This window comes from Mustela nivalis (assembly GCF_964662115.1).
Source record: "Mustela nivalis genome assembly, chromosome: 16".
NCBI classification, from domain to species: Eukaryota; Metazoa; Chordata; class Mammalia; order Carnivora; family Mustelidae; genus Mustela; species Mustela nivalis.
Genome location: NC_139035.1, coordinates 32984043 through 33003454, shown reverse-complemented (window position 1 = coordinate 33003454; position 19412 = coordinate 32984043). Strand labels below are relative to the sequence as shown.

The 19412-nt window shown below is 37.8% G+C and overlaps 1 long non-coding RNA gene across 3 annotated transcripts in view; it reads right to left on the bottom strand.

Annotated features, from left to right (window-relative positions):
• Positions 1 to 19412, bottom strand: part of LOC309850289 — an 85878-nt gene that overhangs the window by 23667 nt on the left and 42799 nt on the right. Inside the window, exon 4 of one of the 3 annotated variants that reach the window (XR_014304168.1) lies at positions 2541 to 5152. The exons of 1 other annotated variant lie outside the window; for it this stretch is intronic. This is a non-coding gene — a long non-coding RNA (uncharacterized lncRNA). Of the gene's footprint in view, positions 1 to 2540; positions 5153 to 18121; positions 18665 to 19412 lie in introns of those variants that run through there. One more of the 3 variants, XR_014304169.1, reaches the window with a different exon arrangement.

Below are 19412 nucleotides of genomic sequence, written 5' to 3'. Positions count from 1 at the left end.
CTCTCTTCCTCTTTTTATAAAGACACCAATTCCATCCTGAGGGCCTGCTCTCATGACCTCATCTAAACCTAATGACCTCCCAAAGACTGCACCTCCAAATATCACCATATCAGATACTTTGGAGGGACACAAACATTCAATCCCTAACACGATTATTGGTCCTCTTAAAGCAATCAAAACAACTAATCACTCCACTACTTTTGATAAAGTTTTGGTTAAGTCTTCAGCATTTAAAAAATAAACTTCTTGGATTTCTCTTAAGGCAAACTACTAAATTTAATCTGTTTCTTTATTTATTTGAGAAACAAAATGCATTTGAAGACTTGAATTTAGGAAAAATGGTAAGAGGAAGGCTGACCTCTAACCCAGGACTTTTTTTTTTTTTTTAAAACATATAATGTATTATTTGTTTCAGGGGTACTGGTCTGTGAATCATCAGTCTTATATAATTCACAACACTCACCATAGCACATACCCTTCCCAATGTCCATGACCCAGCCACCCTCTCTCTCCTCCCCTGCCCCAACAATCCTCAGTTTGTTTCCTGAGACCAAGAATCTCTTATGGTTTGTTAACCTCCCCAGTCCCATCTTGTTTCATTTTTCCCTCCCTTCCCCCAACATGCCTCCCCCCACAGCTCTGCCTCTCAAATTTCTCATATCAGACAAATCATATCATTGTCTTTCTCTGATTTACTTATTTTGCTAAGCATAATAGCCTCTAGTTCCATCCACATTGTTGCAAAAATGGCAAGATTTTGTGTTTTTTGATGGCTGCATAATATTCCATTGTATATATACACCACATCTTCTTTATCCATTCATCTGTTGATGGACATCTAGGTTCTTTCCATAGTTTGGCTATTGTGGACATTGCTGCTATAAACACTCAGGTGCACGTGGCCCTTTGGATCATTACATTTGTATCTTTATAACCTAGGACTTTTAGACAACTGTCAAACATCTAGAATGGTTCTTTGGCTATATCTTTCTTTTCCTTCTTTTATCTCTTTCTGGGTCACTATCTTGGAAGTTGGAATAAGAATATGGATTAAAATATTGTTAAAATGATCATGGAAGGAGAGGGAAAGTTTTCATATAAAACATTCTGCTTGGGTGACTGGGTGGCTCAGTCTGTTAAGTGTCTGCCTTCAGCTCAGGTCCCAGGGTCCTAGGATCGAGCCTTGCACCAGGCTCCCTGTTCAGTGAGGAGCTTCTTCTCCTTCTCTCTCTGCCATTTCCCTTTTTTCCCCACTTGCGCTCTCTGGCTCTCTCTCTCTCTCTGTCAAATAAATAAATAAAATTTTCTTAAATTAAAAAAATATATATATTCTGCTTTTCCCTGTCTCCTCCTTCAAATCCTCAGATGATAGGCTGTATTAATATATTTTAAGAATCACTGACATGGTATTTCCCAATCTTCTCTTCCTTTATTTAGAAAAAAAAATTCTTCTTATCAAGGGCCAAAATTAATATTAAAAATTATTTAGCTGGACTTGTTCTATTTCCAGGACTGATTTAACAATGGTAACCTTGGCTGATACTGGAACAAAATCAAACAATTACATCTGAAAACAAATTATACCTACATAATAAATTTGAGTGCTATATATTAGCTGTATTTCAAATAAATTTTAAGGTTTTTGAAAGCACATTACCAGTTCAGATTGAAGGGAATGTGTACCTGTGTTTTATATAACTACTGAGTAAATCTGGTCCACAAAAATATTCTTCAGGGGCGCCTGGGTGGCTCAGTGGGTTACACCGCTGCCTTCGGCTCAGGTCATGGTCTCAGGGTCCTGGGATCGAGTCCCGCATCTGGCTCTCTGCTTGGCAGGGAGCCTGCTTCCCTTCCTCTCTCTCTGCCTGCCTCTCTGCTTACTTGTGATCTCTCTCTGTCAAATAAATACATAAAATCTTTAAAAAAATGTTTAAAAAAATATTCTTCAAAACAACCTAAAGTAATAGCCGTTTGGTTAAATTGTACCTCTTGAGAAGGGAAGGCAGTGGTTTACCTTGAGCACTGTATGGAATATCTTTAGGAGAACTGGAAATTTTGTTTGGTTTTGGTTTTGGTTTTTTTACAGGCACCAGGACCTGTAATACAGTGGTAAAGGGCATGCTGTGAGGGAAGAATAATGAACGGAAAAACTGAGTGAGAGAAAAGGCCGTTTTGGAATTCCCTAGGACTAGCCACAGTGTGATGACACTCCCCTAGACCAGAGTCAGCACATTTCAGCAGAACTAAATTCTGAATTTGGTGACTTGTATTTTCATTTATAATTCTAGTCACATTTTTATTTGTTCTGCATTTTCTTCTTGGCAATCCTAATTAGTGACACAAGGGACAAATTGGTTAAATGTGTGGCTACAATTGGGGATGCCTTGTACCCCACAGGACTTTGTGTTTACCTTTTACAGCCTGGACTGTAAAGATGAGACTCCATCCAAAATCAAGCAAGTGAGAAGTCTAAGATGCAAGGGGGAGAGGTGGAATTTTCCAGCTCTTGAGACAGGCAAGAGAACAAGAAATATGTACTCTTGTACATTTAGTTTAGGTTTATTTTTCTCAGCACATTTACCTGCATGAAATATGAGAGGAAAATTACTTTACCTTAGAAAATTACTTTACCTCTCTGCAAATTCCAAATTCCTATGGCTGTAATGCAGAGAAATTTTGAAAACGGGTCCAAATCGTTAATTGCCTGTCAATTTGATTTTGCTCTCCACATTGAGACAAACTTGACAAGCTTGTCAGAAAACCTATAGCCTCCTTGATTTTCTTCTACTTACTTTCTCAAAGAGTTCCCTTCCTGTATACCCAAACATTTTAAATCTTTTTTATTTCTCCTAGCCTCCCAAATTCTGGGCATCTGGGTTTTGGTTGTTTTCATTTTTTCTGTTTTCTTAGCCAGAGTGCTAAGAATAAGCTTATCTCCTCTTATTCCAATGGGCCTGAGCTCTGCCCACCTGGGGAGTAAAGCAGCCGCAAAGCATGCCCGTTAAGTACAAAGCATAAAAGGAACCAAATCATGTTTAAAAATTAAACCTCAGGAATTATTCTATACCCTTTCTAGGGCATGTACTTCCAGGTTCACTGAGCCAGTACCTGGGTATCTGAGGAAAAACTTGCATTGTTTTAGTTTAAGGAAGAGCACTTCTAGATATGTGGAGGTTTTTCAACCCTATTGGAAAACCCTCTGCATGTAAGTCAGTCTAACCAAGAATTTCTGTTGAACTGTTAAATTTCACTTAAAAAGTGAATCAGCCTTCCCATCAAGTATATAAATTAACCCTAGGATCAAGTTCACATATCTCATAGCTACTATTAATATGAGTCTACACAGTCAAGCAATATGGAGGGTATGGCAACTGTTGTTTGTGCTAGTGATGTGGGAGCAATATAAACAACTAGGCTGGATGGTCAGGACATCTGAAAGGCCCACAGACAATCACATAATTTAATTCTTTTCATTTTCATTGTCTGTGTGAGAGAGGGGATGCTGGACAAAATCTACAAGACTGGCTTTATACCAGGGTTTCCAAATGTGAGTGATCATAAAGATTATCTGTGAGCTTTATGAAAATGCTTTCTACCTGAGTCAGTAGTAGGACTTTGAAATTTATATCATTTGAAAAGCACTCTGGTTGATTAGTGATCAGCTAGGATTTTGAGAACCATTACTTTAATTTCTTTTCTTATATAGTATGAAATAATTATTAAATTAAATTAGGATGATAATATATCAGATTATGACTGACTACATGACTAAACACAGTGGTTTTGCATAATGACTAAAATAATGTTGACAAAGTCAGAAAACTTTTACTTAAGTTATTTAGGGGTTCATGGCTGTTTGTAAAACTAGCCTGACTCTGGAGGGATTTCTCTGCTTAGACTGCTCTTCCCTCTCCCTAATATACCCTTCACTTGAGTAAATTACTTTATTCCCCAATAAAATATCTTTACTGTTATTGTTAGATTGTATAAAGAAGTATATGCATGACAAAAAATTTAAACACATAAAGTAAAACAAAAAAACAAAAATGTAAACATGATTTCAAACTCAACCACGTTCAGATAACTCCCATTAATTTTGGATCCATCATTTCATGTCTGGGCTTGATCTGTTTAACATTCTATCATGGTATCTTCTGGAAAAACAAAATGGCTTATGCAGTGTGGGGATTGCCCTTCTCTAATTTAGAGTTTTCTTCAGGAATATTTGTGGTACTATCATCTCTCATTCATGCACTATACCAGGGAATCAAAGAAGGCTTCAAACATGGTCTCCACAAACTGACTGGACTTGTAAGTCACTGAGATGGGCACCTAGAGAAACTCAGGAAGCTCATTTTACTTAGAAAATGGGGACTCAGAAGTTTATGAGATGTTAGATGAAAGGATGGGAAAGTTAGATGATTCTTGAAAATGAGATAAAAATGAAATATAATTTAAGGTGATTAAATTAATTTTTGAAATTACATGACAGTTTGAGAAGAATCCCTGCGATGTTGCAGACAAGGGCCTTGTTCATAGGGCTTTTCACCAGAAAAAGAGAAGAGAACTGAGATTTGGTTGCCTTCTAATTCATGCTGTCACATCTCTGGTCACTCACTGGAAAGCAGAGGCAAATGGTGCTAATAGCTCACACCGCCTGGGCATTTGACAGGGTTACTCACTAAGCAGTACCCTTGGGCCCGGGTGCTAGAAACGCTCTTAAAGCATCTACAAGGTGTGGAGCAGAGTAGAGCAGAATGAGTTGAGCAGAGCCTGTGCCCTGCCCCTCCTGACACACCCCTGTGGTACCCTGACGAGGTCTTGGTTTAGCACAGCCTTTGGCGCCTCTCACTCCTTATTCCTTCTTTGGAGTCGTCTGTCTTCACTGGTGTTTGCGTGATCCCAGAGCTGCTGGATCAAGAAATAAAGTCATCTCTGAAAGGTGGAAAAACCTGAAACAGGCATCATCTTCACAGTTTTCAGAAGTTGCATGTTGATGGTCTTCAATCAGCCATGTTACTAGTTCTGGTGAAAAGTATTCAATGCTTCAAAAATTTCATTTTCTTAAATTTTAGGTGTTTGGGGCTGGGAAATGGGAAATTTAAGAGTCCCTTTCTTCCCTCAAAGGTGTAGAAATTGTGACTTTTAAATCCTGCAATAAAATGAAATAGATATCAAGTCACAATCTAAATATATATTTATATAACTGCTATAGATTAGGTTATTATTAGAAATATTAACTCCCGGATGCCTGGGTAGCTCAGTGGGTTAAGCTGCTGCCTTCAGCTCGGGTCATGATCTCAGGGTCCTGGGATCGAGTCCCACATTGGGCTCTCTGCTCAGCAGGGAGCCTGCTTCCTCCTCTCTCTCTCTCTGCCTGCCTCTCTGCCTACTTGTGATCTCTCTCCACCGGCCAAAAAAAAAATGAAAAAAGAAATATTAACTCCCTCCCTAGCCTCACTTCTATGAGTAGAGCATACTTTCTAATCCCTTGACTTTGTCACTCCCTTTGGCCAATAATGACAATGTACAGTTTCAAGCTGAGGCTTGCAGATACCTCTCATATCTCCTATTGACCTCTTGGGATTCTGCTATTCCAAAGAAAAGCTTGTCTTAACCCTCCTACTGATCCCACTTTGTGCAAAACCTCTGCTGGTTCAGTCAAGCCCAGCTGTAGAAGATACGCTTATTGCTCTATGTCAATGAGAGTTCACAACTCTTTATTTATTTTTTTTTAAGAGTGAGAGTAAGCATGAGTGGGGGCAGGAGGTGGAGGGGCCCTGGGAGAAGCTGCTCAGCAGGGAGTCAGATGTGGGGCTCGATCCCAGGAACCTGGGATCATGACCTGAGCCAAAGGCAGATGCTGAACCCACTGAGCCACCCAGGTACCCTGAAAATTTGCAACTCTGTTATACAACTATATATAGGTAATGAAAAACATTTTTAAAAATATTAAACTGTACAGTATTATCCATACATGCATAAACGCCATACTTTTTCAGATTTTGTGGTGGACTTTTGTTTGCTTGCTTACTACATCTCTGCTGCCTTGCATACCATATCCTCTTCTCCAACCCTCATGTATCCAATGTTACCAATCTATATTGTATCTTTTATACTTTTTGTCATTGCTGTATAATTATATACAAATATATAAACACACAGATAAAGGAGGATTATAGTTTTTTGTTTTACAAAAATAGGATTATATTACAACTGTGAAGTATCATGAAGGATAAGTGCAGACCAAAAATATGCTCTTATTAAATAAAAATGAAGTCATCAGGGTGGGCCTTAATTGTATCCATATAAGAAGAGAAAATTTGGATACAAGCACACAGAGGGAAGACTATGAGAAGGCATAGGTAGAAGACAGCCATCCACAAGCCCAGGTGAGAGGCCCAGGAAAAAAATGTCCTGGTGACATCTTAATTTCAGACTTCTAGTTTCCAGAACTGTGAGAAAATAATTTCCGTTGTTTAAACCACTTGGTACTTTGTTATGGCAGCCTTAGCAAACTAATATAGATGGATAGGAGAGATCCATTAAAAGACATAGGAAAGGGACGCCTGGGTGGCTCAGTGGGTTAAAGCCTCTGCCTTGGGCTCAGGTTATAGTCTCAGGGTCCTGGAATCAAGCAGGGAGCCTCGCTTTCTCTCTGCCTGCCTCTCTGCCTACTTGTGATCTCTCTCTCTGTGTCAAACAAATAAGTAAAACCTTCAAAAAAAAAAAAAGACATAGGAAAAAGGGTACTTACACATTTCTGGTGGAAATGTGAGTTCCTTTTTTTTTCTTTTTTTGAAATGTGAATTCTAACAGCCTTTGAGGAAAACAATTTAGCTATTAAAATTTTGTTTCTGGTTCTTTTGCCACTATAACAATGCAATTAAAAATATATACATGCTTTTATCCTCACTGAATAAGACTTTATTTCTATGGAAATCCCCAAGAATGGAAATGCTGGCACTGGATCATTAAAAACAAACAACAACAACAGCAACAACAAAACCTTTTCTTGTGGGTTCCCCAGAGTCCTACTCTTCCTACAATTACTCTATAAAATTGCTGCTCTCAAAATATTTCATTTCCTAAAACTCAAGCAGCATATTAAATAGGAAAATCACTGTCAACAAAATAAAAGGTAGCACAACTCTGCAACAATGAGGTTTGTATTCATATTCTATTGTTGCATAATAGATTACTACCAATTCAGTGGCTTATGGGAACCCATATTCATTATTTCACGGATTTTGTGAGTCAGGAGAGCAGGGATGGCTTGGCTAGGTCCTCTGTAAGGTGAAGTCAGGGTGTTAGCTGTGCTGTGTTCTCATGTGCAGGCTCAACTGGGGGAAAATTTGCTTTTAAATGAGTTTCAGCTGTTGGCAGAATTCAATTCTTTGTGGTGGTAAGACCAGCTTCTTCCTGGCTGGAGGCTGGAGGCTGGAGGCTACCTGTGGTGCCTTGCCATGGAGGTTTCCCCAACTATGCAATTTCCTTCATCAGGCCAGCAAATAGTGAGTCTTGCTAGCAAGACAGTCTTATACAACTTAATCACAGGAGTCCATCACCTTTGTCATATTTTATTGGTTAGAAGCAAGTCAGAAGTCCTGTCTATACTCAAGGGGAGGGGATTTCACAAAGATGTGAACACCAATTGACAGAAATTATGAGAGCCATTTTATAATCTGTCTGCTACACAGAATTAAAACTGTCCTTGTCTGCAAGTTAAGATATACATTCTCTTTTCTTGGTATTCTATTAATCAGACTTATTTGAAGTCAGTGTGCCTGACTTCCCAAAACAAGTCGATAAAGATACCTGGTATTACTTGCTCCTTTCCTGGACTTTGTATGGCCTGATGTTGAGTTCACTGGCTTTGTTATGACTAAATTCAAATCCGCCCTGGATATTTTTTTCTGTGTTGTCAAAGATTATTTGACCATAGAGTCGCAGGTCCGTATCTGGACTCTCTACTCTGTTCCATTGGTCTATGTGTCTGTTTTTGTGCCAGTATCATGCTGTCTTGGTGATCACAGCTTTGTAATAAAGCTTGAAATCAGGCAACATGATGCCCCCAGCTTTGTTTTTTCTTTTTCAACATTTCCTTAGCAATTCAGAGTCTTTTCTGGTTCCTTTACAAATTTTAGGATTGTTTGTTCCAGCACCTTCAAAAATGCCAGTGGAATTTTGATTGGGCTGGCATTGAAGTATAGATTGCTCTGGGCAGTATAGATATTTTAACAATGTTTATTCTTCCAATCCATAAGCATAGGATGCTTTTCCATCTTTTTTTGTCTTCTTCGATTTCTTTCATGAATGTTCTGTCATTTGACAAAGCAGGTAAAAATATCCAGTGGAAAAAAGACAATCTCTTCAATAAATGGTGCTAGGAAAATTGGACATCTGTGTACTGAAGAATGAAACTCAACCATTCTCTTATACCATACAAAAGATAAACTCAAAATGGATGAAAGAACTCAATGTGAGACAGGAATCCATCAAAATCCTGGAGGAGAACATAGGCAGTAACCTATTTGACTTCAACTACAGCAACTTCTTTCAAGACATATCTCCAAAGACAAAGGAAACAAAAGCAAAATTGAACTTTTGGGAATTCATCAAGATAAAAAAACTGCACAGCAAAGGAAACAGTCAAAAAACAAAGAGGTAACCCACAGAATGGGAGAAAATATTTGCAAATGAATGACACTATAGACAAAGGGCTGATATTCAGGATCTATAAAAAACTCAGCACCCAGGGGCGCCTGAGTGGCTCAGTGGGTTAAAGCCTCTGCCTCCAGCTCAGGTCATGATCCCAGCGTTCTGGGATCAAGCCCCGCATCGGGCTCTTTGCTCAGCAGGGAGCCTACTTCCCCCTCTCTCTCTGCCTGCCTCTCTGCCTACTTGAGATCTCTCTCTCTCTGTCAAATAAGTAAAATCTTAAAAAAAAAAAAAAAACCACCAAACTCAGTACCCAAAAACAGATAATCATGTCAAAAAAATTGGCAGGAGACATGACCAAAGAAGACATACAAATGGTTAACAGACACATGAAAAAATGTTCATCATCATTAGCCATCAGGGAAATTCAAATCAAAACCTTACTGATATACCACCTTACACCATTTAGAATGGCCAAAATTAACAGGACAGGAAAGAAGTGTTGGAGAGGATGTGGAGAAAGGGAACCCTCTTACACTGTTGGTGGGAATGCAAGTTGGTGCAGCCACTTTGGAAAACAGTGTGGAGATTCCTCAAAAAATTAAAAATAGAGCTATCTTATGACCCTGTAATTGTACTACTTGATATTTACCCCAAAGATATAGACATAGTGAAAAAAGGACCATATATACCCCAATGCTCATAGCAGCAATGGCCACATAACCAAACTGTGGAAAGAGCAAAAAGATGCCCTTCAAGAGACAAATGGATAAAGAAGGTATGGCCCATATATACAACATCATATTGTGCTTCCATCAGAAAGGATGAATACCCAGCTTTTATATCAACAGATGGGACTGGAGGAGATTATGCTAAGTGAAATAAGTCAAGCAAAGAAAGTCAATTATCATATGGTTTCACTTACTTGTGGAGCATAAGGAATAACATGGAGGACATTAGGAGAAGGAAAGGAAAAGTGAATTGGAGTAAATCGGAGGGGGAGACAAAGCATGAAATACTGTGGATTCTGAGAAACAAACGGATGGTTTTGGAAGGAAGTGGGGTGGGGGAATGGGTTAGCCTGGTGGTGGGTATTAAGGAGGGCATGTATTGCAGGGAACACTGGGTGTGGTGCATAAACAATGAATCTTGGAACACTGAAAAAATAAAAATTGAAAAATAAATAAAAATTCGTATCAGCAGCCATTTGTTTTTTTGTGTGCGTTTTTTAAAGATTTTATTTGTTTATTTGAGAGAGAGAGAAAACACCAGTGGAGGGGGGCAGGTGCAGAGGGAGAGGGAGAAGCAGACTCCCCCACTGAGCAGGGGGCCTGTCATGGGGCTTGATCACAGGACCCCAGGATCATTACCTGAGCTGAAGGCAGATACGTAAACTACTGAGCCACTCAGGCACCCCCAAATCAGCAAACATGTGTCAAATATCTTCTAGGTAATCATTTTTTCAGAGGTTGTGAGAGGTCTGACCACTTCCATTTTTGAGGTACTATTATACTAAAAATTTGACGGAATTTCTAATAAGGGTTTTCTAAGGAATTTCTAATAAGGATTACAACATTGTTAAATATTTTAAATGGGAATTTTAGAACTAAAAAATATAGTATCTGAATTAGAAAAAATTCCCTGGGCAGATTTAATAGTGAAACAAAGTTGAGAGCCAAGTAAGTTAGAGCAATAGAAATGGCCCAATATGAAAAAACAGAAAGAAATTTTTGAAAAAATTAACAGAGCCTTAGGAATCTGAGAGACAATATCAAAAGGGCTGATATAAGGCAACTAGAATCCCCCCAAAAAGGAGAGAAATATGCAAGGAAATGATGGGAATAAAACTTCCCAAATTTGATTAAATATATATTTACATACTCAAGAAGCTTAACAAACCCCAATGAGAATAAATACAGGGACACCTGACTGGCTCAGTTGGTAGAGTATGTGACTCTTGATTGCAGGGTCATGAGTTCAAGCCCCATGTTGATCATGAAAACCAAATGAGATACTAACTCACACCAGTCAGAAGGCTAAAATTGACAACTCAGGAAATAACAGATATTGGTGAGGATGTGGACAAAGAGGAATCCTCTTATTTTGTTGGTGGGAATGCAAACTGGTGCAGGCACTCTGGAAAATCATACAGAAGTTCCTCAAAAAGTTAAAAATAGAGTTACCCTATGACTCAGTAATTGCACTACTAGGTATGTCCGAAGGATGCAAAAGTGCTGATCTGAAGGGGTACATGCACCCAATGTTTAGAGAAGAAATGTCCATAATAGCCAAATTATGGAAAGGTCCCAGATGTCCATTGACAGATGAATGGATAAAGAAAATGTAAGTGATATATCTATATCTATATCTATATATATCTCAGCCATCAAAAAGAATGAAATCTTGCCATTTGCAAAGACATGGATAGAACTAGGGGGTATTATCCTAAGCAAAGTAAGTCAGTCAGAGAAAGACATATACCATATGATTTCACTCATATTTGGAATTTAAGAAACAAAACAGATGAACATAGGGAAAGGGAAAGAAAAATAAAATAAGATAAAAACAAGGAGGGAGACAAATCACAACAGACTCTTAACTAGGGAATAAAATGAGGGTTGTTGGAGGGGAGGTGGGTGGAGGGATGAGGTAACTGGGTGATGGGCATTAAGGAGGGCCCTAGATGGAATGAGCACTGGGTGTTATATACAACTGATGAAACATTAAATTCTGCCTCTGAAACAAGTAATATACTATATGTTAGGCAAATCGAATTTAAATAAGTAACTTTTAAAAAGAAAAAAAAAAATAGGGTTGCTTGGGTGGCTCAGTCAGTTAAGTGTCTGCCTTGGCCTCAGGTCATGATCTCTGGGTCCTGGGTTCAAACCCCACATTGAGCTTCCTGCTCAGCAGGGAGTCTGCTTTTCTCTCTCTCTCCCTCTCTCTACCCCTCCCCATTGCTCATTCTCTCTCTCACTCTCTCAAATAAATAAATAAAATCTTCAAAAAAAAAGAATAATTACAAAGAAAGCCAAGTCTGGACATATGGTTGTCAAACTGGTAGACAGTTTCTGGAATGGCTTCAAATAACTCCAACCCCTCGTAATCATTTCCTTGTGTAATCCCTTTCCTTAAGTGCAGGCTGAAACTTGTGACTTGTATTTGGTGAATAAAATACAGAATTTGTGGGATATAACTTCCATGATTAGATGACAAAACTGTGACTTTCCTCTTGGTCGCGCGCACTCTCTCTCTCTCCCCCCACCCATCCCCCGCCCCCACCATACTTGCTTACTTACTTTCATTAACAGACTATCATGCTGTGAGATCCTCTATGAAGAGGACCACGTGGCAAGGAACTGAGGGAAAACTCTGGTCAACAGCTCATGAGAAACTGAGACACCTGGCCAACAGCCTGTAAGAAACCGAATGTTGGCAACAATCTTGCACATGAGCTATGTGTCCGTTCTTCACAATCAAGCCTGAGAAAACTGTGATTAACCCATAAGAGACCAATACCAGAGCACTGAGAGAGCTGTGTCCAGATTCTGAATTCCTGACCCACAGAAACTGTAAGAGAATAAATGTGTATTGTTTTAACTGCTAAATTTTAGAATAATTTGTTACACAGCAATAGATAACTGATAAATGTTTGGACCAAAAATAAAGAGAAAATTGTGAAAGTAGCCAGAAGAAATAAATAATACATAAGAGGAAAAAATTTTTCAATAGCTTTGGATTTTTAATCAAAAACTATGGGACCAGAAACAAGTGAACAATATTTTTCACATCCTTAAAGAATGAAACTATCAATTCAGCATGCTGTATCTAGCAAATATCTCTTACGAGAATGAAAGAAAAGTAAAAAAGTTTTAAAATAAAGGTTAACTGGGAGATTTCATTACTACCAGAAGTGTACTATAATTATAAGAAATGCTGAAGGGAATTCATTGAACCACAGGGAAATGACACAAAAGAGAAGCTCAGATCCTCAGGAATGAACTAGAGCCATCAGGAATGGGAAATACTGGATAAGTATATATGACTGGTTCTCCTATTTTATTTAAAATAATAAAATACTTGTTTATAAAAACATTACAGAATTACTTTTGGAGATTATAATGAATAGATGTAATACATATGATAACTAAAGCATAAAGGATGGCAGATGGAGGGTTAAATGGACTATAAATGAAGATGTATACATTATGAGACATGAAACATTAAATTCAAATGTACTGAAAAGTTAATAATATAGCCTCTGGAGTAAACAACTAGACATAAGTACTGAAAATCTAACAAATAAAAACAAAATTCTAAAGGAGGCAGAAAGTGACAAAAGAGCAAAATAAAACAAAAAAACAGGAGACAACTAGAAAAAAAAAAAGAAAAATCAGACTTAAACCACATCTCTCATTACATTGAATGCTAATGGACTAAACACATTAAAAAGGAGGGGGGAAAGGAATAGCAGAAGAGAAAATCTGAGGAAAAAGCAGGACCCAACTCAGAAATGTATATAAAATAATGCCTCAGTGGGGAGCCAGCTTTTCCCTCTCCCTCTGCCTGCTACTCCACCTGCTTGTGCTCACTCTCTCTCTATCAAATAGATAAATAAAATTTAAAAAATAAAATAATGTCATCTTAACTTATATCCAGCATTTCTAGGTGTTTTTAGCAGAAAGGTTTTCAGGCCTATTATTTTTTCAGAACCAGAAATCTTGATGTCTTTTTTCACTATGAGTTTACTAGAAAGGGGAAGTAGAATGATAATGGCTGATATGCACCAACTAAGTTATATCCCTGGTTGATGGACAGCCTGTGACAATAAAATAAGAGGAATTTTAGAGGAGAATGATGTCCTGGGGACCTAGACCAGTTGGTGACTTCCAAAAAGGGACATCTTGTGCATTCTGTGCATGTGACCTTTAGATTTAAATTATCTTTTTTCCTCCTGTTTCTCATTTACCAAAATTTTTGTGCTCCTTTCTGCCAGGCTCTATGCTATAAATTGGAAATAGAGAAAGAAATAAAACAGACATAGTCTCTGTCCTTAAGAAGCAGCCCAAATGGGTAAATAAACATTTAAAAAATTACTAGATAACTAGGGGTGCCTCGGTGGCTCAGTGGGTTGTGTCTGCCTTCAGTTCAGGTCATGATCTCAACATGATCTCTCTATCCTGGGATAGAGCCCCACATGGGGCTCCCCATTCAGCAGGAAGCCTGTCACTCTTTCTCCTTCTGCTACTCCCCCTGCTTGTGCTCTTTCTCAAACACATAAATAATAAAACCTTTAAAAATTTTTTAAAAATACTCCAGTTATACTTAATAATCCTGATGACAAGTGTTAAGTAAAATTATCATGAGAGTCAGGCTGCAGATTATTTCAGCATAGATCCCAAGCCTCATGCATTGGAAACACTCATTTATCTTGGAGAACCAAAAAGAAAACTCAATTGAATGGTAACAAACCTCATTCCCCATGCTTTCATCAGTTTTCTGCATTGTGCTCATTTTTTTTAACTAGAAATGTCTGTGTTTTAGAAATCCATGACTACACACGACCCTGTTCCTATCTGAATAGCTTTTTTGCACATGTTCCTCAGCTGGCATCCAGGAACTATGGGCTGATTTATATGAACATTGGCCATCCTCTAGATACTTTTAATGTGTCATAAACATATGGTACCTCTTATGAAAGAAATAAAAGTGTACATATGCATGGTCAGGGTCAAATTCAAAAGAGAAAATCTACATAAATTATTTCAACTGAAAGAATTTAATCTAAACAATTGTTAGTCATGTAGTCATGTTAGTCAATTGTTTGCCTTAAAAGGTAATCATCCTAGAAGATAAGGTATCACAAAGATAGTAACCTCAGGAAGCAAGTACCAGTCTTAGAGTTGTAGAAAGACAAAAAATGAAGACATCTGTATTATTAAAATGTAAAGTCTTGGAGAAGGAGCCCCGAGAAGCTGGTACTTAACCCTTTGAAGAAGGACACTGGTCAGGTTGTGTTACATCTCTGGTTTTACAGTAAGGATGCTACTGGTATAATGGAAGAACTGCAAACAGAAACCAAACAGTGCAATCACTTGTCATTGTCACTGTAAAGAATCACTGTTGTCAAATCCTACAGGGGGCAGCTGGCAAAGCAAAAACTGTGGTTTGCAGCATCTGGCAACACAAAGCAGGGAACAGAATGGCTGGTTTAGGGAATAAACTAGTTCATAAAGGCCACAATGTGACAGAGCTAATCAAAACTGTAGAGATACAGATAGTAAGAATTTGAGAAGCTGAGCATAGATTGACCAGCTTATTGAGGAGACAAAAAATAGGAGTTAAAAATACCTATAGACCATTAGTCCTTCATATTGGAGTCTTTTTTTTTTTTTTTAAACACTAGGACCATCTCAAATAGGTCAAAATGTTTAACACCCCCCCCCATTTCCCTAACAACATTGTCTAGACTTTCTCCCTATAGACATTACCCTATTTATCTGGTATTAAGACTTCCAGGAACCTCAACTCTGAAACACCTGTGAGCTTAATAAAAAACCTAAAGTAAATGCAGCAGAAGCCTGAAGCTAGTTTGAAATAGATGTCATTAAAGCCATGCACTTTATCTCTATTCAAACAGATAATATTTGAATTAATATTACACTTAATACTTATCTGGTTTCCCCTGGCAACTGTGCAGGACTGACTGAAAGAAAGGAAGAGGGAAAAAGTTACATCATTCTGGCAGCTTTAAGAAGTTACCATGGAGAAGGCAGATGCAACAAGAAAGAAGACAACATTATCACCACCAAAAACAGACTAACAGTATGCAGTGTGGAAGCACTCAGCCCTACAAACCACAGCATTTCAGAAGCATCAGTGAAGGAGAAGATAGCCCAGCTGTGAATCAAGACAGTGCAGCATCCTAGCAATACTCAGGAAAAAGAGTGATTAAGTTCTACCTGCATCATCCCTCTGAGGCATGTCAATTTTTATCACAGACTAGAATAACCATGTGTCTGTTTGCTTATGACTGCATGCTTAGTGCCTAGAACAAGAGAAGCATTCAGTCAGTGAATCTTGGATAATCATATTAATGCCAAATCACAAAAAAGTATTAAAAATTAGTACAAATTTTTTTTTCTAGTGACAAATGCAGATAGGTATCAATTGTGGTTTGAAAAGTCACTTTTATGATAAGCCACTACCTGAGAGCTGTAGAAAGTAGGAGCAGAGGGAGTTATTTACTTCAAGAACAAAAATGCACTGATGAAGATTACTACCCTGATTCTCAGTAAGCAAAAAGTGAGAATTTCATTCAACATTATTTATTTAAGGAAGAATTGTATTTCTCCCTCTCAACTAATCTATTTGGCAGCTTATGTTTTGTTGTTATTTGAACACTCTTCTGTTGGGATGCATTCAGAGGGAAAAATAGATACATAATGGACACTGACATGAGTATGTCACAAGTAAAGAGAACAGAAGAGATGGTTTAAGAAAAACTTTGAAAGCCATCTTTTATTTGGTGTAACCAGGGGATGCTAAAAACTTAGAGAGTCTAAAAAGTAGTAGTTGGAAATGTTATGGTTCTTTTAACCTTAAAAGGCTGTAGAGGCTTTAGATTTTTACTTTTTAAGTCTAACATTAAGATTTTTAAGAGACAGTCATTTGAAGATACTAAAGAGCAGCCCAGTAGCCAGGCCACAAAAGTCAAGATCCTAGAGGAGAGGTAAACAAACTAGAATAAACTGGACATTCTCCAATTTTTCTCTCAGGGAATTTGCCATTTCCTAGCTAGGAGATAGGGGCACAGCATAAAATAGTGGTCAAAATCTTTAACAATTTCATCAGGATAGGAAGAAAAAAATTAGAGTCAAGACAAGTACAGCGGCCAGGATCTCAGAGAGAAGAGAATCACAGAGAAAAGAATATAGCATTCCACAAGGATTTTGTCTCCAAGAATTTCTCTGAATCCTAAGTCCTATGGGAATAGGGTAAGGAAGAATAACAGTAAGGGTAAAGACAAAACAAAATACCAAAACAAAGCAAACACACACACACACACACACACACACCTCAAATTTGTTAAGGTGTTTAAAGGATATACAGAGATTAAGACAGTCATATGTAGCTAAACAGACAAAAAAGGGAGTTCAGAGCCTGAAGTGGAGAAGGAATTCTGGACAATATGTCAGTTTTCAAGTAGAGATTTCTGAATGACTATATTCAAGTTTAAAGCCTACAAAGTAATATATCATCCCTTACAAAGTGTTAAGCCCAGCCTCCAATCATCTCAAAGCCTGATAGGACCAATGATTAATCTGCCTCTACTTAAATGAGGGCAAGAAGAAAATTTAATCTTCTTTGGAGGAAGATAACATCATCCAATGCCTCTCAAAGTTTCATATACAATGTCCAGCATTAAATAAAAAATGTACTGGCAAAAGCAAAATAAAAATACAGTAGAAACAGATATTCAGATGAATCCTTTTTTTGAAGTTGTCAGTCTTATAAGTTAAAATTACAATATATTCAAAAATATCAAGGGAATGATGCAGAAATAGGTGAGAATATAGGGAATTTTATTAGAGACCTGAAGACATGTAAAAATAAATCAAGTAGAAATCTAGAATTTAAAAATAAAGTTTCAGAAATAAAGTACTCAATATATAGGGTTAAAAACAAATCAGACACAACAGAAAAGATGATTAGTCAACTGGAAAATAGGTCAGAAGAAATTATACAGATTAAAGCAAATAAAAAAAAAGGGAAAATGAAGAGAATTATAAAATGGACTTGTAAGGCATGGTAAAATGATCAAAATATGCCATCCCAAAGGACAGGTGAAAGAGAACAGGCAAATTATATTTGAAAAGATAATGTCTGAGAATTTTCCAAAATTGGTGAAAGACAATAAGCCACCAATTCAAAAAGCTTGAAAAACCTCAAGTAGAACAAATATAAGGAAAATAATACTTAAACACGTCTGAGTAAAATTGTTAAAAATTAAAGAAAAAGGAATAAACCTGAAAACAGAGCAAAAGGGAGAGATGCATAATTTTAGGGAAGTACCAATAAAAACTGATAGATGACTCCTCAAAAGAAAATATGGAAGTCAGAAGACAATGGAATAAAATTTTCAAATTTAAGTAAGAGAGTAACAGTCAACCCAGAAAATTATATCTAGTTAAAATATCTTTCTTTTTTTTTTTTTTAAGATTATTTATTTATTTATTTATTTGACAGAGAGAAATCACAAGTAGATGGAGAGGCAGGCAGAGAGAGAGGGGGAAGCAGGCTCCCTGCTGAGCAGAGAGCCCGATGCGGGACTCGATCCCAGGACCCTGAGATCATGACCTGAGCCAAAGGCAGCGGCTTAACCCACTGAGCCACCCAGGCGCCCCAAGTTAAAATATCTTTCAAAAGTGAATGAAATAAAGAAAATTTCAGACACACAAAAACTTGGGGGAATTTAATGCCAGTAGACCCACACCAAAAGCAACATTGTAACAGTTCCTCAGGCAAAGAAACTGATCCCTGATTTAAGCTCAGTAACATAAGGTAGAAAGAAAGAAGAAAGGGTACCTACATGGTTAAAACTAAATGAACATTGACTAGTTAAACAATGAAAATATCTTGTTGAGGTTAAAATATATGTTGAATTAAAATACATGGTAATGATAACAAAAATAGATGTGAGGGAGAAATAGAGTTAGCCACACTGCTTTTCAAGAATAAATGTAAAATAAAAGTATTGGAAATATCCAGAAATTTCAGGGCTTGAGCTATCTGTTCTACACATTTTCTTATCTCTGGGCTAAGGGAACCCAGGAGAAGGTGCCCATGGGGAAACTTTGTAGAAATGATGGAGGGAGAATAAGTCAAACCTGAGTCAGATCTTGCTCTCAGGGAATATGCAATGAGGTGTGGTGTGTGGCTCTTCCTTTAGGCACCCTGAAAAAATCACTCATGTTCCAGGAAAAGGCCAGCTTTTGGACACCTGCGAACAGAGGTCATGAAGCACAATCAATTCACATCACCAGAGAAGCAGTGACAACAGAAGACAGCAATCTCTTCCAGCATGGATCCTCCCCTTTTTACCCAGGGGAGGAGAGCCGTTGACATAACACAGTTGGGGGATTATTAGGAAAAAAGGAAAAATGTTTTCATCTTGAGAATGATAATATTTTCATTATCTATTGCTATATAACAAACCACTTCAAGACAGTAGTTTTAAAATAATAATGATTAATTATTTCTCATGACTCTAAAGGTCAACTGGACTCTTCACATACTATCCAATGAGGGCACATATTGTTGCATTTAGCAGGGGCTTGGCCTGGTGCCCCAGTTCCCCTCCATGTGGTATTTCATCCTGCCAGTTCTGTTCATGTGACTTTACTTTCTGGCAGGATAGCTGTGATAAAGTTCACAGCATCACAGTGGTGAGGGAGCCCAAGATGTAAAGCATCTCGGATGCCTCTACACACATCATACTTATTGGCCAAAGCAAGTCACATGGCCAAGCCTAGGGTCAATGTGGGAGGGGGTTGTATAAGGACCCAAATACCAAGAAATGTGGTTAACTAAAGACTACCAATGTCACAGTGTATCACAACAACTAACATTTTTTGGGCACTTCCCAAGTGCTAGGCACTATATTAAGCACTTTACGCATAGCAAATCTGTTTCAACCTCACAATAAACCCCATGAGGCAATGTTGCTTTTATAAAGAAAAGTTGAAGCC